This window comes from Tachypleus tridentatus, chromosome 13, assembly GCF_004210375.1.
Source record: "Tachypleus tridentatus isolate NWPU-2018 chromosome 13, ASM421037v1, whole genome shotgun sequence".
NCBI classification, from domain to species: Eukaryota; Metazoa; Arthropoda; class Merostomata; order Xiphosura; family Limulidae; genus Tachypleus; species Tachypleus tridentatus.
Window position 1 is genome coordinate 56,138,039 of NC_134837.1, and position 24,753 is coordinate 56,162,791.

Consider the following 24,753-nt stretch of genomic DNA (forward strand, 5'->3'; position numbering starts at 1 on the left):
TAAACAGGAATGAAAAAATTTAAATTTGTGTTATAATTTACAACCTTAGAATTATTTACATAAACACTTTTATAAATAAATTAACTCCATGTACAAAAGTGGTCAATTCAACCCACCTTGGAATAACCTTGTAACCATGAAACTGTATTCTTAGAGCTTTGAAAATTTAGCAAGCTTCTAGAAAACAGAAGTATTTTATACATAAAAATTTAAATTTTATAAAATATTTTTACTAAGGATCTGTTTGTGAATTTACAAAACTTTTTAATCAGTAAGGGCAAGTTTCATGTTTAGAATACTTTCATTTTACAGTTTCAATCTTTCATTTGTATAGCCTCTAGAGTTTTCTAACTAAAATTTCATATTTTGTGTTATTTTCTGTACAATAACACTAACTGCATTGATATCTACAATGTAAAGTAATATGAAGCGTTAAAAAACAACCTTTTCTTCTTTAAAATGCATTGTTTAAGAAACTCAGAATTTACCAATATTCATTATTTCAACTGTTAATCTTTTCACCTGTTTTCTTTTCCTTTTATTGTTTTATTTCAGATCTTATACCCACTAATAAGCATAAATAGCTATAACATGTTTGCAATTTCACATAAAACTCACAAGCTAGTGTCAATTTCCAAGCAAGTAGGTAATTTCAGATGTTTAATTATAGAAAAGTTTTATTTAGATATACTGAAAGTTTTACATTTTGCATTTTAATTACTTTTGTTAATTTATAGAACAATAAGTTAAAAATGTACATAAATTTAGCATTTATTTTGGTTTGAGTCCTTTTGCTCTCAGAAACTGTGGATTCAATAAACCTAATTGTTTCTTCCTAAATTGGTTGTCACAATAACAAAAAATCATTTATCTTTAAATATGCATGACAGAACACAGAAATATATTAGTCATTAAAACAAAATGTTGCAAGCCTCCTATAATATACACAGCTTTCTATGTAACATATAAATAGGTTTAAAAAATTCCTTAAATATTCAGAGCGTTATACACAATCACCCACAGAATTCCACTAACTTTGGTTTCACAAGTGGAGATTGAAAACAAGTTATAAAATTTATAAATAAAAAGAATCTGATCTTTCTGCTCATAATAAACACATCCATTAGCAATGTATAGATGATTATACACTTGTCTTGAAACACGGAAACAGATGGGAAGGGTTTCTTTGATGGGTTTCACAAATACTTGAAATTAAAACAGATATTACAATATTTTTAATCACAAACTATGTTTTCATGTAAAATTTGTTGACATATATTGATGAAGTTCAAATGAATTTTTAAAGTAACAGAGTAACACATTAACCCTGAAGAAGCCACAACTGCAAAACATTGGTTTAAATAAAAATAATTTATATTTACCTGGAGTGTAATTTTTTTAAATTAATAATGACACTTATACTAAGCAAAACTCCACAATAAACTGCTAACAAATACTTAAGTAAATAACAAAAATGGTAAAAATATACAAAACCAAAACTATTTAAAATGCATTAAGCTATACGATCAGAAAAATAAAAGTTTTCAACCGTTCACTAAATGAACATTTTTGTGAATGCCTACCATTATTTTACAATATTATATATTTAATGTAAATCAGTTATAATTTACTAAAATGACATAAAATAAGCATTTTGATACCACAATACTTTTTACACTAAGATTTCTCAGTACATTATCAGAGATTGCCAATTCAAATATGGTATGTTTAAAATATTGTGCCTTGCATAAAAAAACTAACTGTGCCTTTCACAACAAAGTTATTAATGATTAAATACCTTTATTTTTAAAGATTCAGATATTATATATATATATTATTATTAAGAAACAAAGAAATTTGTACAATAAAGATGAACAAAATTGTAACCTTTTATATTTTTAAATTGGGAGGAAGGGACAGTTAAGAAGTCTTTTTGTTTTCTAAAACTACTGTCTATAAAATTCCCATTCAGAAATATCCTGTAATCTACATAAAACTAATGCTTCTTGATCTGAGAAGGGTGCAGCAAAAGCAGTTTTAAAACATCTGATGTCATACATACCTTTCCTCCCTGAGCTGACCTGACTGCAAATGAGAAAAGATTTGACTGTTCAGGATTTCCTTCTAGTTTGAATTGAGAGAAAGCTGCTGCATGACCTTCAATCGGTTGGCTTACTTTTCTTTCAACAGAATACAACTGCATTGCTCCTACTACACGATTTTGCTAAATATGAAGTTAGAATAAAGATATTTAGAAAAAAATTTTTGGAAAAAATTGACAATATTACAGAGATTGGTGTTTTAATATCCAGTAGTATAGTATATAAAGGGATGAAATACTACATTCACAAGAAATTTAAATGTTTCTGGAATTTCATCTTTTCAGTTGACTTTCCCAATTAGAAATGCATGGTCCATTTGTATTCAAGTTATGATGAATGAAAATGAACATATTGCATGGATTAAATAAAACAATATACAAAGAAATACAACTTTATATAAGGAAATGTTATTTTTCCGATAGCTTTCTCTCAAGTGAGTGTGATTTTATTATTTGTATCACTGAAGTTGTGAGAAAGGTACTTTAAAAAACCCAAGTTCAAAATTCAATATCCTAACAAACTGTGTTTAACTATTTTGATTTTCTAAATGTTTTACATTAACAAATACTAGAAAAATTGGAACAATCTTACAATTTAAGAAATGGTATTGCCAACTTTTGGTGATTTAGATGACTTGGCAATCACCACATCTGTAAATGATGCTAATGCTCAACTTGAATAACTGTATCATTAAGTTCTTAATTATCACTGTCATAAATAACATTTTTTTAAAAACTTTATTCTCAGAGAATATTGAAACATATATCTAACTTACATAGACAGGAAATTCTAGGTTTGAAACTAATATTTTTGACATTATGACTGCTACATACAGATCCTTGTGACTACTGGTTTCTAAAGTGCAAATTAAGACATTAGGGGTATAAAATTCACTTAACATCTCACTGATATTACTATTAAAGTTATTACCAAACACCTTATTCATGCTTCATTCTCAAATTAATCAAAATGAGGCTCTTACTGCATCACATGTGGGTCTGCTGTTAATGAACAATGGCAATTACAAAACTGAAGGATCTTGGATGAACAAATAATACATCTGCTCAACCTGATATTTTACTGGGTGACATTACTGCAATAATGCAGAAACTTTTAAATACATCTACAAAACATTTTACTGAAGACAAAGTTCTTTCAGAGGACATACAAATACAATATTAAAAATAGGCCATTTGTCACATTTTTGTCATAGACATAGACTTAAAACTGCAAGTCTGGAAAGACCTTTATTATGATGTTTGCACTTTTTATTTTGATATTGACTGTTGATTATTTAGTATTATGCATACATAATGTGATGAATAAAATTCTACATTAGTTTAAATACACAGTACTTGGTGCCTAGGAGTTTACATGTATTTATGTACCTGAACACTTTTAATTCCTCAACACTTAAGTGGTCCACAAAAGTTTTACCTATCATTTGAAGCATTATTGTTAATTTAACAGTATTGCAAATACTTCCATAATAAGAATGAATGTATCAGTTGTATACTTTGTAAAAGTATATTTTAATAAATTAAAAAAGATTTGATTGTGTGCAAATGATTTTCACATTAAGATTAAAAATATTTTTCTTAATCTCAAAATTAATTCATGTAATCTCTAAAACATCATATATTTCAAAGGTTTGCTTTCAGTAAAACTTTATATTTTGTTATTTTCTCTACCTTAACTCTACACAAGGTTGGCCAATTTTATCAACCTTGTAATCACCACCAAAAAGTAAAAATAAATTGTAATTACTCTTCTTCTAGAATGCCTTCACATACTGCATGAAACTACAATCTTTTATCCTAAATAACCTTGAACTTATAACAGTATATGTACACTTACAATTAAAATTTGTTTTATTGCCATTTGAATCATGTCTAACTACTATTTGTGTCATTATAAATCATAAATCACTTGGAGAGCATGCAGCTTATGTTAAGCTATCAAATTACATTATTCACAAATATTTAGAGCTGCTGCATGCATATCTTGTAAAATACCTTTATATTATTTATTTTACATAATCTAACCTTACCTAATCTAGAGAAATACCTATTTTTATATTTGAATTACTTTTATAATAATATATCAAGAAAACATACTTTGTTTTTCTTTGCTGTCAACTGCTAATGACACTTAACCCTATTCTTTTTTTATAATAATGGTAGTAATGTAGTAAATTATTTAATTAAATAATGCACCAAAGAACACACAATAATAACATACAAAAAACAGACAATCAGTGCTGTTGAGAAAATCCACTTCTAGAGAAAAATATATACGTAAAAATGGCTCGTTTGAGTTGAGAAAATATTTTACGTAGAGTGAACAAAGTTGACCTTCTTCAGTCATCATCAGGTTCACAAAGAAAGAAAGAGGTAACTGACCAGAAGCTGACCACATGTTTGAAAGTTTGAAAGGTGTTGTGCAACTGAGTGTTGGAATGTAGAGGGCGTGCTTAGATGTTTGAATATATAATTTTATATTATTTATTTTATTTTTAATATAGGTATAAAGGTTTTCCTTTGTATTGGTTTATTTTGGGCTTAAGTTGTTGTATAAGTAATGCTTCTTTATTTTTGCATTTGTTTATGTTTGTTTCTTTATTTAGTATTTGAGTGTTTTCTATGGTTATGCTATGTTTTTTTGACTTATAGCGTTCGAAAACGTGTGAAGGTGACTTTTTATGTTCTTTGAATCTGGTTTCCATTTTTTTACTTGTTTTCCAATATAGAAGTTGTGGCAGTTATCACATAGTATTTTATAAATAATGTTGGTGTGGTGTTTGTCAGTGTAGTTTTTACATAGTATAGACCTCAGTTTTGTGCCAGGTTTTTGAATAAATTTGGTATTAACTGGAATGTCATATTTTGTTACTAGTTTTTGCCAAATGTTGGTTATTTGTCTGCTGATGTCAGGAATATATGGTATACAGCAGTATATGGTTTCGTGATTTTTTGATTCGCAAGATATATTTACTTTTGTTGGTTGATTTTGCTTTCTGTCTAGGTGTGTGCGTATAATGTTTTCTACGGTTTGTGGAGGAAACTTATTGATGTTAATGAAGTATTGTTTAATTTTGTCTAATTCATCGTTAATTTTATTTGGTGAGCGTAGTTTTATGGCTGTGTTTATTTGGTTTATTAGTATTATGAGTTTTTGTTTTGTTTCATGTGCTGAGTCCCAAGGAATGTATAGTCCAGTATGAGTGATTTTTTTGTGAATTTCTGTTTTAAATTGTGTATCGGTTCTTGTAATTTTGAGGTTAAGAAATGATATTTGATTGCTTTCTTCCTGTTCACATGTGAAGTTAATGTTGGGATGTATAGAGTTAATGTGATTGAAAAAATTAAGCGCGTGTTCTGTAGATCTGAATTCCACAACCGTGTCGTCTACATATCTGTACCAGTATAGTGGTGGATGTAATGCTGTGTTAATTACTTGTGTTTCAACTTGTGTCATACAAATATTGGCTAGAATTGGTGATACTGGGTTGCTCATGCTTAGGCCATTTGTTTGTATATAGTTGTGGTTGTTGAACATGATGTTTGTCTTCATCGTGGTGAATTCTATGAGGGTTGCTAGTTGGTTGCTGGGAATGTCTATAGATGGGTTAAGGTCTCGGATATAGAGTTATAGAGATATAGATATAAGGCTTCAGTTGTTGGAACTTCTGTAAAGAGGGATATAACATCAAAACTGGCCATTAAGGCTTCATGATCAAGTTGATTCAGATTAGACTTGAAATTAAAAGTCTTTGATGAATAAGCTGTCTGATGTTACATATTTGGAAAATGCCCATGCTATGTATTTACCAAGATTGTAATTAAACGATTAATATGTGGACATTATTGGTCGTAATGGACAATCTGGTTAATGACTTTAGTGGATGCCATATGTTTGTGGTGTGCGTGATGGGTCTGTAACCAAACAAAATTGAAAGCTACAAAAATTACTGTTTTTGTCTGAGCAATAGTGATTTTATAGTGAATAATTTGCATTGAATTTCACACTTATTGGAGGGGTGAATAAAACAGAATATGGAATGCCTACAAGAAATGTGTCACCTTTCTCACACTAGAGAAAAAAGTCAGGATTTTTTAATGTATTTCTTTATAGAAAACTTGTATACCACTAAAATATGGATTATTAGCTATGATTTTATGCTATACTAATTAGTACACAAAAACGTTATGTGTAAGCCACTAAAAGCCTCATGGCACACACACTAACTGATGCCCAAACATATAATATTAAACATAAAATGTGATTCTTTAACTACAAGAAACACTGAAGAGAGCCCACTTGCCATTTCTGGCGAGAGAAAATATTAAGCACATTGGTCAATGGTTTCTTGCAAAGAGAACATAAGAACAAACTACATACACATTATTACACTGTTAATTTTTTGCAAAAAAGAAAAAAAAGCTACTCTTGTCTATGAGAGCAACTTATTTGCTATTTTACTCCTGGGTGTATTTTAAAAGTTTATAGTTGAATGTAAATGAAGAGTAACTTTTTGGACACAAGGATGTAAACAACAAATTAGTTTTAAAGATTGGTATATTTCACAAATTTTTCAGAACTGTGTGTTCATTTCAAGTTTTGTTCTTACAGCACTCAGAACAGTCATTCTTCATTGCATAAATAAGTTATATCAATTTTTAAACAATGGATTAAATTTTATTGATAATGTTATTGATGAAAAACTATAATTTTTTACTTGTCACATGGAGAATTAACTTGTACTTTTTAATGTAATGTATTCAATAGTAGTTTTATTGGTCAGTATAAATAAAATGTTGAAGAATTTGTGTACACACGTAGCCTTAACAAACTGTATGTGGGATAGCAAATGCAACATAACTTCCAAATTATCAACTACTTAACATCATTTTAAGAATCTTAAAATTAAAATAGTCTCAATCTTCAATAATTTTTTTAAAATCTCGTATTTCTCTAAATATGTCTCAATACTACAATCTTATTAATCCTCTCACCTGAGCTGATATTCCTATAAGTAGCAGCCACTGCTGTTTGTGGTCCGTTCGATAATTGATTATCTGACAACCATTTAAACTAGAATGTCTTTCGAACATTTTTACTGGCTGAGAATCACCTATGTGAAAAAACAAATTGCTAATCACTAACTTCTCTAGACTTCAACCATTAATATTCAGTATTTTGCATTTGATATTTGTAATGAACATTTATTATTTCAACTTTACACATACAAATATTCCATTCAAATTAATCCCAGCTGTAAATAACCTGCATTAGAAGTTAAATATCTTGTAATATATACACTTCCTTAATTCCTTTAATAATTTGAAAATAAAGTTTTACCAAATCTAAAGCCTCACTCACAATGAATTTCTTATATTTATTATAACAGAATGTAAACAAATTTAGGGAGAGTTACAAGTATTACCTTCCATGCTCCAGTGAAAAACAGCTGTCTCCGTCACCAAAGCTACAGTATTTAAACTAATCCACTTCCAAAACACAACATCGTCAGTCATGGTGTGGGCTTTCATTTTACTTTTCATTTCAATGTTAAAAATCTGGAGTGTTCTCATGGCTAAAAAAAATAAAGTAAAACAAAATATAATTAAAAAATATAATGTTACACAAATTAGCCATCAAGTGACAAGAATGTGCTCTAAGAAGGTACAATATACAACCCAAAAATACCTTTTACATTGTACAATAAAGGACCATTTTGTTCTTTATGGTTGTCACTGCACACCTAATCCAAAATTAAAAACAAATTCTTCCTCCATTTTACAGGAAATCAATTTTTCTTCTAAATTATTTTCAAGTGATAGCTTCTGCAAGTATGAAGACAAATTTATTCCATAAGCCAAACCTGTTTAAAAAAAATTAAACTTTCTTAATTGGAGCTTCCTAGCCTGTCTTTTTCAAATCTTTAACTTGTATGTTCTCATTTTATTTTCTTCTGAATAGAGCACAGATATCAGGGATCTTAATCCTATGAATTTCACACAAAATCTTGTAAACTCTAATAAGATCAGTCATAACTGTTCCTTTCTGAAAAGTTAAGGTCCTTTAAAATACCATTTTAATCCCTACAATCAATTTAGCAACCTTCATCTGAGCCCTTTCCAACAAGTCAATATCCTTTTTTTATGTAAGGTGACATAGCATTCCAATGGATGCCTAACCACCAATTTTTTTAAAGAGATAATAACCTCTTTTGACATGTAATCAATATTTCTTTAAATATACCCTAAAATTCCATTAGCTTTACTACTACTAGCTACAGGGCACTGGCTTGAGCAAATTATTCACCAAAATTCTTTTCTTGTCACTTTACTGAGTGGGTTTCTATCTATATTAAACAAGTAAGTTATTATCCACATTTATTACCTTGAACTAACAGTAATAATTGGCTTTTTGCCAAATCTTTGTCCACCTAACTGAAAATCGTCCATCCGTGTATGTGTGTAAAACTCATCCCTCAGACACTCCGGGTGATCATAGTAGGAAATCATTTATATTCTTTGTTGTTTTTATTTTGTCTCAAAGTGGAAATGGTTAGACAAACATCATGAGATTTTGTTGAGAGTACTATTTTCCTTTCATGTTATTGTTCTGGTTTTGTTTTATCAAAGTTCCATTCCACATATATGATCAGTTTCAACTTGATTGATATTCATTAACAATTTTTTTATATGCAACAGTCACAAAAAATACTGATTTACAACATCACCTGTAACAATGGTGTGAGATAAAGCTAGGTGACAATATTTTTACTAACAGAATAAAATTTCTGCAAACTTCAAACAAATACAATCTAACAAATACTTTCAAAGAAAAAAGTATAAAGAAATGAGAATACTCCTACAATTGTGATTTGTTCACAAGTCCTTAAAACTCACTAATATCTGTTGTTCTCTGCAGGAGCAACATCTTACTGCTTTCTCCTAAAAACAAATTTTTCACACCACATTATCCATTCTCTTAACCACATACTGTGATGTCATAAAAGGATGCGACAATATGTACTAATATAGAAAAAAGAAAAATCATGAAAAATGAAGCCTTGAGAATGTAATTCTCAAGTAATGATAGTTTTTAAAATAAATCTGCACTTTGTAATGAACAGTAAAATCCTACGAAAATCAACAAAGGCATTATTTAAATGTCACTCTTCAATGCCGTAAATTACACAAAATTAGTGTTGAAATAAAAAAAAATGAAAGGTTTTCCCATTCCATGGAGAAATTATAACTTTTTGTTTTCATCTCAATTTTCCTTTATGAAACCCATAAATAATTTCTCAAAACTTCTTTCAGGCTAGTTTTTAATTCTTCCCACTACAAAATTAAGACCAACTGATCTTCAAGTTTCACAGCAATTTTTTGTCACCCCCTTTAAAAATAAAAGTAACATTACCAATTCCCCAAACCTCAGGCAGCTTCCCACTGTTGATTGATCTAAAGGAATTAAAACAAGATATTCCATATGATCTTTGATCTGCTTTAAAGCCTTATCTGGCCCTTAATGCTTTATTTCTAAACTTTAATCTTTCTATTTAGTACCAGGGGATGAATATCTACAAAATTTAGCTCAATTCCAACATTTTACATACAATGATCAGGATTGAGAAAGCTACTATCTTCTCTTGTAAGAAAGCAGAAGAAAACCTTAAAAAATGCAGTCTTCTCAATGTCTAACAAAAACCTTGTCATCAGCATCTATCAAGACACCCAATTTCCATTCTAACATCTTATTTTTAATATACTATAACATCCTTGCTGTTACTTTTAACATTAACTAGCTATTTTCTAAAACTTTTATTTTCTTTCTTACTTTAGTCAAATCCCCAGCTTTTCTATAGTTCTGTAAATACTCAATAATAGTCAATTTAAGCCTCTAACCCTTATGATACTTATCCTTGATTTTATCCTTTGCATCAATTATGTTTTATATTACTTAATGTTTTGGGACAACATGGGATTTATTGGTCCATCTTCTGAAATAAAGCTATTAATAACTAAATTAAAAAAAATTGATAAAGCCAGCCCTTATTCATATACTTTAGTTCTCTTTTAAACTCACTTTAATTTACAACTTCCATAACATCCAAAAGCAACCCATTCCAAAAGCCAACCACTCTGTTATGAAAATAAAATTATCTTAACCCTTTTGCAATGGGCTTGGTATAATATATCCTAGTTTGCTTACATGCTTGCACACATTAAGAATTTGCATTATAAATTTTGATCCAGCATATGTAACTTCACCAAACAGACTTTTAGTAAATATTACAAGCTTTATTTACACAAAACAGATTTTTTTAATGAAATATTTTTACTAAAGATTTGCTTGTTACTGATCTGATTGCAAAGTGATTACATGTTATGATTAAAAACTATTCTTCATACCAAAAAATCTCGAAAATATTATTTGAATAACCTCTAGAACCCCCTTAGTACATTTCAAACATTTGTTTTCGGCAAGACTTTATATTTTATGTTATTTCCTATACTCCACGTGAGGTTCGTAACCATCACAAAAAGTTAGGAAATAAAAATACATGATGCTTTTTTCGTGCTAGAATGACATAACACAAAAAATAGATGTTTACACTAATTAGCTTAAGTTTATGCTATACTAGATATATATATATATATTTTAATTATATTGATCTTCCAGTCATGCCTACCTAACATTACATAACTTGCATTGATGTTGTGAATGTGCACTTAAGTCACCTATCTAGTAAAATAAAAATGACCATTATTCTTTCCTAAAAAAATAGTTTAGGTCATATACATACATTATATGACACACACTTGAATAATCAAAAATAACTACACTGGTTGGTTGGTGTTTTATGGTGCAAAGCAATTAGGATATCTACCACAAACAACTGGTAAAAAATTATAAGTAAAATTATTAAAATTCATAAAAAGAAAGTGTTAAAACAAAACAAAGTCCAATTTTTGAATTAAAAAATTTAGTGTTAAAAAAACCAATGGCCCTTAAAAAATTAAACATTTGTAAGGTGGACAGTGTCACCATCGCCAATGACATTGTCCAACATCAGGGGTAAACCTGTGGACAAAACGTGTCTAAAATGGTGCTGTCGTTGATATTAGTAGTGATGGCATGACAGTAAAAGTGAACTATTGTGATCCGAATGTCACAGACCACACACTGATGCATCAGTCCCACATAAAACAAAATGATGAGTTAAAAAACTGTGACAAATGCGTAATCTAGTTAGGACAACTTTCTCTTTCCGATCCTTATGGAAGTAAGATGGCCACAGTAAAATAGAGGGTTTAGTCTGCAAAAGCTTGTTTTCACATTCTCACTCCAAATTAAATGCCAGCTGGTGCAGAACCAAACTTTGAATACAGGACCATAGTCCATGTACAGAACAAGCACAGCAGCGACGGCATCAGGGCAGACAGACTTAGCTCTGGTGTCAGCAAGCTCACTCCTGCAAACAACGGGGCCTGTTGTACAGAAGAAATGGGTAGAAGTACATGTTAAAGAAAAATAGATGATAATTAAAGTGAAGCAATTCCAGGGTCAGTAGAGAGCTAAGCAAGTCAGTGTAAATAGGACAATTTGAGTACTGCTTAGTTTCTGTGTGATCCAGAGCAAGAGCAATGGCATACAGTTCGGCAATGAACACAGGAACTTTAGTTATCCTGTGTGCAATCACCGAATCACAACAAACGCTAGCAGAGTCCACAGAGTCACCTGATTTCAACACATCTGTATAGATTGGAATGGGAGGATGGTTCAAAAGATGTTCAGCAAATAAAAGATGGTACTTCCAATCTGGTGTATCCACTTTTCTCAGATGACTCAAAGTAAGGTCACACTTAGGAATGGTAATAAGTCATGGTGGGATGCACTGACCAGCAGATACAGCAATACCATCGAAGGACAAAGCCAATTCATCCAAATGCACCTGGATATGAAGGCCAAAAGGAACAATGGCAGATCATCTGTTCCAAAAAAGCATGGACCACTGAGAAACGAAAACACAACCCAAGGTGAAATGCTGTAGTAAGGATTGAAGTTTTGAAGCATATGGTAAAGACAGCTGCAAACAAAGGTGTCTAGGACTGGGGAATTGCAGGAAGCCCCTGATGATGAAGGGGGTCCAGCATCTTCATGGCTAAGGACCTCGTACAGACAGACCAGAGACCCACAGTCCAGTTTCAAGTGAATGAGATCACAATATATCTCTAGCATAGAACATCAATTCACTTTCCAAGAGGTGGAAGAGAGGACATGAAGGATATTCAGTACCCTTGTACACTTGACTCGTAGCTGCTTGATGTGTGATATAAAGGTTAATTTATGGTCAAAGATGAGCCCCAAGAACTTTGCCTCAGGAACCAACAAGGAGTTCAGGATTAGGATCAGGGTGAAAAGTGCATGCAAAAGGTTTTAGAAAGAAAAGTTGAAACTGTTTGCTGTGGTCCACTTCAGTAAATGATTGATGGCAGTCTGTAGTTGGTGCTCAATAAACCTCATGTTTTGACGACTGAAACTAGATGTGGAAGATGTCGACAAAGAGCACGTTCATAACAGTGAAAGGAAGTTTTCCAGTGATAACATTACTCTTTATAGTGAAAAGTGCAACATTCAAGACATAGTCCTGAGCGACCCCAAGTTCCTGCAAGAAAGAACAGGAAAGTATTGAGCCCATACAAACTTGGAATCTGGTGCCCATTAAAATATTTCTAATAAATATGAGCAAAGTGGAGGTCTCACAAAATGCCATACCTTGATGTAATATCATAAGCCTTCAAGGTCAAAGAATACTGATACTAGATGTTGTCACTTGAGAAAGGCTTCTCTGATCAACATTTTCAGTCAATTCAGGTGGTTCACAGCAAAGTGTTATCACTGGAACCCACATAGGTGGGTGAAAGAAGGTTCTTCGATATGAGAAACCAAATAAGATGAGCATTAACCATCCTCTCTAAGATCTTAGAAACAGCTTGTCAAAGCAATTGGACAGTAGTTTGAACAAATCTTAGGATCCTTCCCAGGCTTAGAGAAAGGTATGGCAATAGCCTGGCACTACACATCAGGAAAAACATTTTTCTGCCAGAGCTGATTAAAAATAACCAGAAGAATAACAAGAATAGCAGGAAAGAGATGGCACAGCAACTTGTAGTGTATATCATCATGTCTGATTAATGTACTGCCAGACCAATGAAGAGTCAGCTTCGAGTTCCACCAGTGTAAAGGGGCATCATAGTCATGGAGGTAATAAGTCCAAAACGAAAGAGGCAATTGCTCTGCCTGAGTTCTGATGGCTAAGAAAGCAAATGATGAAGCAGAAGTACTAAATATCCAGCAAATGCTTTCACCTAGAGTAGGGGTGGGCAACTTATTTTTCATAGTAGCCACATATGTGGCTAATGAAAACGTTAGCTACGTTATTAATAAAAAAAGGAAAGGTGTTAGTTTAATCAAATTAATTGCATTTCAACTAACCTTCAATGTAAAAATTGATGGGGGTTTTCATCAACAAGTTTTGTGAAACTTGACTTAATATCTATGCTCAATGAGTATCTTAGCTCTGCCTCTAAATTTATGTCAGTAAGCCGAGATCTGTATCTAGACTTCAGAAAATCTAGAGAAGAAAATTGACTTACACACCCATGCAGATCCAAACATAGAAAATAATTTTCAAATTGTTATCTTTAAATTTGGAAGACTCATTTAACAGAATAGTGAGTCACATCTCTCTGATAAACATTTTTTGTTTACCTTTCATGTGTTACACACTTTGCAGGGTAAGCATCTCATCTTCAAATCCACACTCATCCAAAAGAAAAAAGATGTAATTTCCTTACTGAAATTTCCTAAGTCAAATTAAAATGGATCATGCAAAAATTCAAATATCAATTTCAAATTTTTAAATTCAGAGAAACGTGATTCAAATTTCTGAGACAGTTTTGTTCCAGTTTACATAAAGATTATCTTTAACATCAGAGAAATCATAGTCATCATTTTTTAGAAAAACTATTCATCTTTGCAAAATGTGTCAAATCATTCTTTTGTAATTGTTCTGCAATGAGGTTTAGCTTTAACTAAAATTCATGAATAGACTGATTGCTCGCTTATTATTTTACCTTTTCCCTGAAGCTTCGTATTCAAATTATTCAAGAGAACAATCATGTTGCACAGAAAGTGCAAATCACACTGCCATGATAAAGTTTCAATTTCAGGGAAATTTTCAATTTTACCTTTTTCAACAAGATACTCTTATTTGAGGAAACAAGAAAATAAATCGTTCCAAAACTTTTCCTTCACTTACCATTCTTAAATTTGCAAAATCAGTAAGACCATCAAAAGTAGTCACTGCTTTTCTTCAAAGATTCAACAAATTTCCAATGGATGAAAGAGCTTCCACTTCTAATAAAATTCAATTTGTACAACACTGTCCATCAAATTTTTCAATTTATCACTTTTAGACATTTGAGCACATAAATTTTCCTGATGCAAAATGCAATGGAAAGATGGAAGCATGGACTTCACATTATTTTCAATTAAATGCTGCTTCAAAATAGAAACAAATCCTAATTTCGCTTCAGTCATTGCAGGAGCACTGTCTGTTCCGACAGAAACAAGTTTTTTTAAAATCCTTACTGAATTTTTTTGACAATTCAAGAAATTTTTCAAAGATCTTTTTTCCGCATGTTCAATCTCGTAATCCACAAAGACCAAGCATTTCTTCCTTCACTTGAAGATCTAAAGTTACATATCAAATCCAAAACATCAACTGTGCAGTGTCACTAACATCTGTTGACTCATCTATTGCTAAAGAAAAATTGTTCTTCAACTTAATTGCAAATTATTTACCTTTTGAAGAATAAATTATTTTTGAATCACAATTCTCCAGAGTTTCAATGACCACAATCAGTGTTTCTTTTACTAGTTCAGCAACAGAAAATGTTTTATTTTTTTGAGCTAGAATCCAAGTTACTTTATAGGTAGCTAACGTAACTAGTTCTATCAATTATAAAAATCTTTTTTAGGCCTTCCCTTTGTTCATGCAGTTGTACTTTCAGACGGATAATTTCATGCATACGATTTATGCTATCAACTGGAAATTGTGTTAAATTTGTTGTGACAATTGTTAATGTTGCTTAAGGTTGTACACTTTTTTATTCTTAAAAACTTAATTACACAAAAGACACACTGGCTTATTATTTGCTTCAATCACTGCAAATTTCAATTCCCAAATGTTGTTAAATTCTAGTTTCACATTTTTCCAGTCATGTGCCATTCTCTTTTTGACAGTGATGCCAGAATCAATTAAACTATTTTGTGAGTGTTCACCATCTGGATTCTTTCATTTTCAAATTATCCATTTATCCATATTATGCAATTAAAAACAAAATATATTTACACTTGAAAGTTGCACAATAAAAAGATGTTTACAACCGCATGCAAAACAATGCATACTCAATAACAAACATTTAAACCAGACTGACATTACAAAATGGGCAGAGTCTGTGGCAGTTATGAAGCACACAACATTAGCAACGAAGTAAGGCAGTGCAGTACAACTGCTGATTATGAAATTTGCAATAAAAAATAAGTTGATTCCTGAACTCTAGCTGGCTGCAATTGTGCTATCCCCTGGCCATGTGGTCAGTGGCCATGGAGTTGCACACCCCTAACCTAGAGTAACAGCAATGCTCTGGGCATCAGCAACTTCCTGGCCCTCACAAGGCAAGACTGAAAGTGAACAAAATTATACTGCCAACTCATATTCTGAATCTTGTCCCACATTACACTGGATGTTGGTTGTGAATTTAATTCAAGATTCCTTCTGGCTTTGACATCTTACCTGCCAAGCATGTGCATGGGCCAGCTGAAAAGTGATGTTTGAAAATATGGAATACCTACAAAAGGTATCCCAGGCCTACTTTTGAGCCTTTCATGCCATGTGGCAAATAGGATTCCACCTCGGATGAGGATGCCATGGAAAATGCACCAAGGTTTTAGGAATACATTGAGCAGTTGCCTAGATAATAGTCATTCAGTTACTGCTGCTTACAGATGATGACAGAATTAAGTTCTGAGAGAGCAGTGAAAGAGGCCAGTTGGCCTGGTCCAACTATCATTGAGGAAGATGGGTTGGGTGGCACTGACTACGGCCAATCTCCCTTAAAATGATAGGAAAATGATCAATGCAATGTGGATTACTGTCAACCCTCCAAGAAATATGGAGGGGAGCAAATAGAGAGATAAGCACCTCCCTAGAGCGGATTATGTCCATTAAAGTGCCCCAGGATTAATAAGGAACATGGCAACTGTTCAACGAGAGCATCAAGGCTGATTGATTACAGGTCTCTCCACGAGACAGGTAAAGAAAACAAACAGTGATGGTATGACCCAAAGAAACATGGATGATTAAGACCTCCAAGGGTGTGTTGAGTGGCAAAGGCAGAGTGAGCACATGTTGATTGACCAGCAATGCCACCACTCCATGCACTCATCCATCACACAACTGAAAGGTAACTAAATATTCATAATTAATCAATAGCTGTTTGTTGTTTGAATTACACTTAAATTCTTGCTTAATGTTATTATTAATATTTTAGTTCAATTTTATATTCCCATGTCCATGGTTTGTCAAGAGATACAAAAGTTCCAATTATACAATAAAAACATGAAGAAATCAAAATACTTCTAAATTTGAAAAGGTAAGAAAAGCAGATACACACCTTTTAGGGCAATAACTTTAGAAGCAGGGTTCATGATAGCAGAATCAGCTGAAATAGGTCTCCGGATAGGATTTGTTGGATTATTAATGTCAATAATAACAACCTGAGCTGAGTCACCCACCTTCTCACGCACACATATGTACTTATCAGACTCCATGGTAAGTGTATTGAAGCCAATGTTGGCAGCATTGATACCTATACTGGTGAGCTACAGAAAATAATTTGCATAACTTATTTTCAGTCCATAACTTTTAAAATAATACTACTTTTTCTTTAAGATTATTTTGACCATTCTTATTGCACAGCACATTATTTTAACAATGCTTATTCAAGGTCAAATAATTGCATCAATAATCCAAATAGTATTTTAAAACTTAACACCCTGCAATCTGCATCAACTACCTTCTATATAGAATGTTTTTTAAATTAATATCTTTCATGATAACAGTTTACCAAACTTTTAAGTTTAACTTATATCCAACATCAACTTGGTTTAAACTTTAATTGCCAATTCTTAAACTATTTATTTGGACTGCAGCCATGCAACATCCTTTTTTTTTAAGCAAGAAAACTGAAACATTAATACCAGAACTCTTAGAAACAAAACATTATTGATGCGAGCCTTCACAACTAAAACAATTCACTCACAACTCAAAAAGTTCAGGCTTAGACTTTTATGAACATATCTAAACTTAAAAAAAAAAAATTCTATCTCAATAATAAAGTCTTGATACAAAAAGTTGAGAAAAAAACATGAAACTTCTTAAATTAATCATAAAAAAAAATTGTTTGACAATATAGCATTTACAATCTCTTCAGTGTCACCCAATACTTCTGAATTTCAAGCAATATCCAATCTATGTTCAAACATCATCAGTTTTGTTTTATATAGTCACAAAATGTGTTACTATTAAGGTAATTGGTTATTTGGTGATTTACAATATCTGCATGTTATTATTTCATCAGTCAGCATTTCATGTCAACTTGCAAATTCTTATTGTGATTATATTCATTTGTGCATTTTAATGAAGAAAAACTAGTTTCTTTTTGTAAGTATTTTTATGGCACATGGCATCACAGACTTTTTCCCATGCATGTCAGCTGTGTCATTAGGTTTATGAAACCATAAATGTACTACAAGAAATAATACTATGAAAAAAATCACATTTAATGACTTTTAGATTTTTTACAGTAAATTGTTGGGCCAATTTTGAAAAGATATGTACCACAGAATACTGAAAACAACCATTTCACTTAAGAAATAAAATCAACACATACCAACAGATAGCACATTCTTAATAACAACTATTTATAAATTATAGTAATCTTTAATGCATGTGTTTCTTATAATAAATCCATATTAGGCTATCTGCTGTTTCTACCAAGGGGAATCAAACTTCTGATTTTAGCTTTGTAAATTTGTAGACTTACTGCTGTCCAGCAGGGAGATTGTCCTCAATGACATTTGATGGACAAAATGTGCTAATCTTTAGCCAATGGGATAACATCATATTAGTAAATGACCAATTATGAATTACTTAAATACTTGTTTACATTAGTAATACATTACAAGACTATAGTTCTAAAAATGCATGAATTAGCATTCTGCATAAACTCAATTAAACAAGAGTAAAATACATATAAATATTACTATAATGATAATAAACACAAAACAAAGAAACGTCACATCACTGGTGCTAATGAACGTAGTATTATTAATTTTCTAAGCTGCAACTGTGTTAAAAAAATATTAGGGATTAGGCTACTGCCACAGTATTAGCACTAATTAAAAAGGGGCGTAATTAGTCTTAACCCTAATTATTGTGCGTATCAGTAAAATAACATAATTCGACTAACGACAGTGATACTGACAGTAACGAAGTTTAACATTCTTTTAGTTACATAATACAGTTTATTATATTTACGATATTTCTATTTACAATAAACTGAATAATGTAACGTTCGGTTCAGTTATAACTCGAAGTCACATTCAAAGTCTAGTTTTATCAATTACACTATTTATTTACGATACAATTGAAGAAGTTATAATTAATGTTTACTAAGGAATACAGTTATATACAATCCCAACTTCATATAGTTCACAAATACCTGTAGATGCTCTTGAAATCGTATGGGTAGAAGTTGTGTCATTTTCGTAACTTCGATTTCTTAAGCTTATTTAAAAATTAACATCGGTTAAACACTTCCGACAAACGAAACCCGGTTCGCCCTCTTACCAATTACTACTACTCAATATGGCGGATAAAGCCTATGGAAATCTACAAGAAATAGTTCCAATATAATTATAGGTATTAGTAAGAAAATAACGTGAATGATTAAAATTTCTAGATTTAATTGACAATATCAACCAAGTACCAACAAAATTATTTCGTACAAGTTACATCGCTGAGATCAAAAAACAATTCTCATATCGCGTGACTAGCGGATGAAACTGCTTATCATAGTGCCACATATAACTCCCTAATAATAGAGCAGTTCGAGCCACCTATGTTAAATTAAATTTAATGCGAATGGTATATTACATACTTTGGAACAATAAAATAAGTATTTTTGCTGTACAGTTGACATTAATCATATCACTCTGCAGGGTCGGCTCAAAATTCCACCGAAAAATTTTAGGTGTGTAAACATTATATGAAAAAAAGAAAAGAAATGTATGTAACAAACAAAGAGAAAAAGTAGATGTCTATGGTGATAATTTGTGTTCTGAAATTTAATTAAAATTAAATAGAATACGCAACTACGAGAAAATACAACTCCAGATAAGGTCTCATTTTATACGAGACCTCGTATATGAGAAAACCAAATAAAAAAAATCCAAATACGTTTATTGCTCTAAGAATGTAATTAAATTTACCCGTTAATGTGGCAAATGGCAAAAACTCGTTTTCGAGACGACAGTTCCACAACGGTACAGGCAGGATAAGAGAGATTAAACACTTTAGCAGTACTTTGTATAGAAAATGAAATTGTTCGAAAAAATAATATTTACAAATTATGTTGAAACTTTGTAAAGTGTAATTTTCTGAAGACTAATATCTGTTATTGTTTTCATATTTTTTTTTACTGTGTACGACACTTTTACTCTGTATCCTCAATTTTAAAAAATATGTATATTTAAAATCTTGTAAAGTACCGAAAAACGAATAAAAACCTAAAAAAAGCGTATTTTTTCATACCTTTCAATTTTTGAACTGTAGCCTATATAATCAATTTGCAACACAACACGAAATCACAAACTAAATAGAAACAATCATATCAATACATGATAGTTTCACCTTTTCCATGTTCTAAAGACTTTTAGTGGAGTTAGGTACATCACAAGCATTTCTGACATTACCACTGGTTTTGGATGTGCTCAAGGAGAACTTAACATTTAGTCAAAAGTAATAATGTAGAGTGCGTCAGTTCTTCTTCGAGCAAAGTCAGATCAGGTTATCTGGTAAGCTTACAGAGGAGAATCGAACCTCTGATTTTAGCGTTATAAATCCGCAGACTTGCTAGCGGACGGATAATAAAGTAGAGTGAAAGTTTTTATTTTGTTTAGATTTATATTTATTTTAAGGATGAGCATTTACTCGAAATTTCAATTAGATGTCATCATTCGAATCTATAAATTACTTAGTAGTTCCTTGTTGCAATATACACTAAAGAAATAATAAATATCAAATAAATACATTACGTTTGTGCTATTATTTTTCCGGTCATTTTTACTCCATTCACATCGGCAACTATGGTCGCGGGTTCGAATCCCCGTCACACCAAACATGCTTGCCCTTTCAGTCGTGGGGGCGTTATAATGTGACGATCAATCCCACTATTCGTTGGTAAAAGAGTAGCTTAAGCTTGGCGGTAGGTTGTAATGACTAGCTGCCTTCCCTCTATTCTCACACTGCCAAATTAGGGACGGCTAGCGCAGACAGCATTCGTGTAGCTTTAAACGAAATTGAAAACAAACAAACAAATAAACCATTCACATCGGCAGCTCCGGTTAACTGTCCGTAGTTCTAGGACAACCTTGAAGCAATGCAAGTGCAGAAACACACTTTCTACTTCGAAATGCAGTTCCCAAAACGCATCCCATGTGGATTGATAAGTTTTGTTAGTAGAACAATGTGACAATAAGCACAGCAAAGCATTCAGTTTTAGTCAGAATAAAAATATAAACAATGGTGTAGGAAGGACTTGTAAAGTGGGATGCTTGGCTAGACATGCTGACTTTAAAATGAGAAATTGAAAGTATAAGGAGCTGCTAAAAGCAACTTAATCTAGGTAGATCTGGGGCATACTCTCCAGAAAATTAACATAATATTGTAATTAATAGTTGCTATATAAGTCAAATATGTAAAAGTGGGGGTGTTATAGCACGCCGCGGTTCTGACATCTCTGATAAAATATCTTGTCGATTAGTAATATAAGGTGAATAAGTATGTATTGTACAGTGACTCATATACATGAAAACACCCAAATTGTTAAGTGTATATAATGTTTACTTGAAGAAGTAAAATAGGCAAAAGACCGTTTTTTAATTTCGGGTAAAACTACATCAGGACTATCTGTGCTAGCCGTCCCTAAATTAGCAGTCAAGACGAGAAGGAAACCAGCTATTCATCACCACCCATCATTAACTCTTGGACTACTTTCCACTAACGAATAGTGGGATTGACCGTAACATATAACACCGCCACGGCTGAAAGCATGTTTAGTGTTACGGGGATTCAAGCCCGCGACCTTCAGATTACGAATGAAGCGTCCCAACCACCTAGCCATGTTGGGCCATAGATATAAGAACAAATTACATTTTGTTTTTATTAATGAAACAGCTATCAGAGGGATGCCCTGATATGAAATGTACAAATTACTATTCCTTTGTGAGAACTTGTTTCACTAAAACTGAAATCATACGGAAAGATTAGATTACCTGTACAGTGTTTTCTAACTCTAGCAGGTCACAATAATTTATTTTATATTTATATTAATTTGCTTATGATTATATTGTGTTATAAGTTATTTACTGCATTAAACTTAAATTAATTTTAATGAAGAAACTTCTTATTGTGTTTTGTTTTCATTTTTATTATACTAAAATGGTCTAATTAGAGCAATCGACAATCAAATCGCAAAAGTGATAATCGTTCATCACTAATTTATTAACTGTTTGTTACCAAACACAAAGTTGCACCGTAAATTATGTTTGTTTGCAGTTAAGCACAAAACTACACAATAGGCTATCGGCGATCTGCTCATCACTGGTATCGAAACCCGGTTTCTAGCGGTTTAAGTCTGCAGAAATGAGGTACTCACTGTAAATCTAGAAATCCTAGTTTTAGGGTTATAAGCCCTCAAACACTATCATTGCGAATCTAGAGTTTCAGACTATGGAAATAAGTTTGGTTTGTTTTATTTTCAATTTTGCGCAAAGCTACACGAGGACTATCTGCCCAGCCGTCCCTAATTTAGCAGTGTAAGACTAGAGGGAAGGCAGCTAGTCATCACCATCCACCGCCAACTCTTGAGCTACTCTTTTACCAACGAATAGTGGGATTGACCATCACATTATAACGCCCCCACGATTGAAAAGGCAAGCATGTTTAGTGTGACGGGGATTTAAACCCGCAATCCTCAGATTGCGAGTCGAGTACCTTAACCACCTGGCCATGCCGTGTCACAGAAATATGTGAAAAAGGTGTATATTTTGAAAGCGCTCGGGTTATAAGGTTTTAATTATTTTGTATCAAGCCTTCTTGAACTTATGTGTTTTACTGTCATCATGATAGAATATAAAAATTGCAATACTATTATAAAAGTAATAAAACAAGAGCTAACATTTTGATAATATAATTATGACGATTGGACAAACTAAATAAATCATTTCTGGACACTAATAAATATTCGGCCCGGCATGGCCAAGCGTGTTAAGACGTGCGATTCGTAATTTGAGGGTCGCGGGTTCGCATCCCCGTCGCGCCAAACATGCTCGCCCTTTCAGCCGTGGGGGCGTTATAATGTGACGGTCAATCCCACTATTCGTTGGTAAAAGAGTAGCCCAAGAGTTGGCGGTGAGTGGTGATGACTAGATACCTTCCCTCTAGTCTTACACTACTAAATTAGGGACGGCTAGCACAGATAGCCCTCGAGTAGCTTTGTGCGAAATTCAAAAACAAACTAATAAATATTCCATAATTGCTAATTCTTAATTATTTATTTATTCTTAACAAAATTAATTTCCAGTATATTAAGTTTCGTTTTCTTTAGGCTAGTGCTTGTCAAATTTTCCTTCAAGGCAGCTCGCTCAAGGCTGTTATATATTTTGTTGTAGCAAAGGGCCTGTTCTGGAAGTGAACCCACCTCCACGGTAGAACAAAACACAACCTTAATTTTTAATGCACTGGCGTGTTACAAGTATGAAGTGGGTGGTTGTGGATCCAATAAACTATATTTTGGTTGAATATTCATAAGTGCTCTAGGTAAAGAAAAAGAAGTGATGCGAAACGCTGCATCGAAAACCATGAAAATTGTAATTACTCCGTTAGGTTTTGTTATATCCTAATAAATGTGGTACCAAAATGAAGTTTGTATAATGTCTTTCAATACTGTATGATATAATTTACATTATTCATATGATTATTCTGGCAGTGTGATAAAATACGACATTTATGGCTATGATTTTAAAAAAACAAAAACATATCCTAACACGTTTTATAATATTTCACTGTTTGAGGTCGTTTTAAGCCAAGGGAAAACTATACTTTTCTGATCTATTCGGTGTCTCCTAAACTTAAAAATAAAAGTGTGAAATAATTAACTCGTTTTGACATGTTTTTGAACATGGATATCTGCAAATACCTTTGAAGTTTCACTTAAAAAGCTTCGCCCTAAATTACTAAATTTGTAAGAGCATCATCGTTTCTCGTGAGATTTAAAAATTTATGCTGATGTTAAGTGTGTGTATATACAGTATATATAATTTTATTTTCCCGAAGGAAACATTTGAGCACAGTAACATATTTTATTTTTCTTCCCTCAAACACCCACATACATATACAAAAACAAACGAAAAAGGCTGTTTACTCAGTATCATCATCACTGTCAGAGTCTATAACCAATTCATTTCTGTAAGCACATTCCTTTCCATTATGTGAGCAGCACATTGAGCGCTGTAGGCCTGAAGCACGACCATAGTAGCTTTTTACACCGCCGCACACACTGTTAGAACAGCAAAGATGTGTTAGGTCGCTAACATCTACCGATGCTGCATCTTTTATGTAAATAACTTTTCAGTTATTCAATTGGATTTTTAAGAGTTAGTTTTGGATCATGGCTGTGACACCAAATTGTGGCCTGATAGTGAACTCGCTTTATATGCTGATGAATGGAATCCTCTGTGGGATGGAAAGTTCTTAGACATAGACACACCCCTGTTCATTCAAAGTGGAACATAGTTTCCCAGTCATCTCTCCTTCTTATTTCCGTAAGGTGACAAAATTATGATCAAATTATTGGCATGGTCTCCTAGAGACCTGTTGCCCCATATGATGTCAATGCAGATCACATATTTTTATGTTGTTGTAGCTTGTTGAAAGTTTTATTTTTTCCTGCTTTAAAGAGGCTGCTAGTGGTATCACATTCAGTTGAAGCATATACAGCTAGCAAGGACTGACACAGGGAATCATCCAGCTGTTCACAGATGGTCTGTATTAGCATTAACCTTTTTCTGTTAATATATATTACCACTATTCTGTGCAATGCATATACACTAATCCTGGTAACAGTTCTTTACTGCAATAGTACAACAACAATAAAAAACATCTGTATCATCAGAGTGAATGATGATTCTTTGGTAAGTATCAATGGTAGCTGTGATGTGAAAC

General features: G+C 32.3%; 1 pseudogene across 1 annotated transcript in view; it reads right to left on the reverse strand.

Moving 5' to 3' along the window:
• LOC143238017 (clathrin heavy chain 1-like) overlaps positions 1 to 19,346 on the reverse strand; it is a 70,616-nt pseudogene extending 51,270 nt beyond the window's left edge. Inside the window, exons 1-5 of the transcript XR_013020381.1 lie at positions 18,971 to 19,346; positions 16,862 to 17,069; positions 7,549 to 7,698; positions 7,118 to 7,236; positions 2,063 to 2,224 (exon numbers count right to left, since the gene is read on the reverse strand). The product of XR_013020381.1 is annotated as a clathrin heavy chain 1-like (transcript). The remainder of the gene's footprint in view (positions 1 to 2,062; positions 2,225 to 7,117; positions 7,237 to 7,548; positions 7,699 to 16,861; positions 17,070 to 18,970) is intronic.
• Positions 19,347 to 24,753: the final 5,407 nt, after the last annotated feature.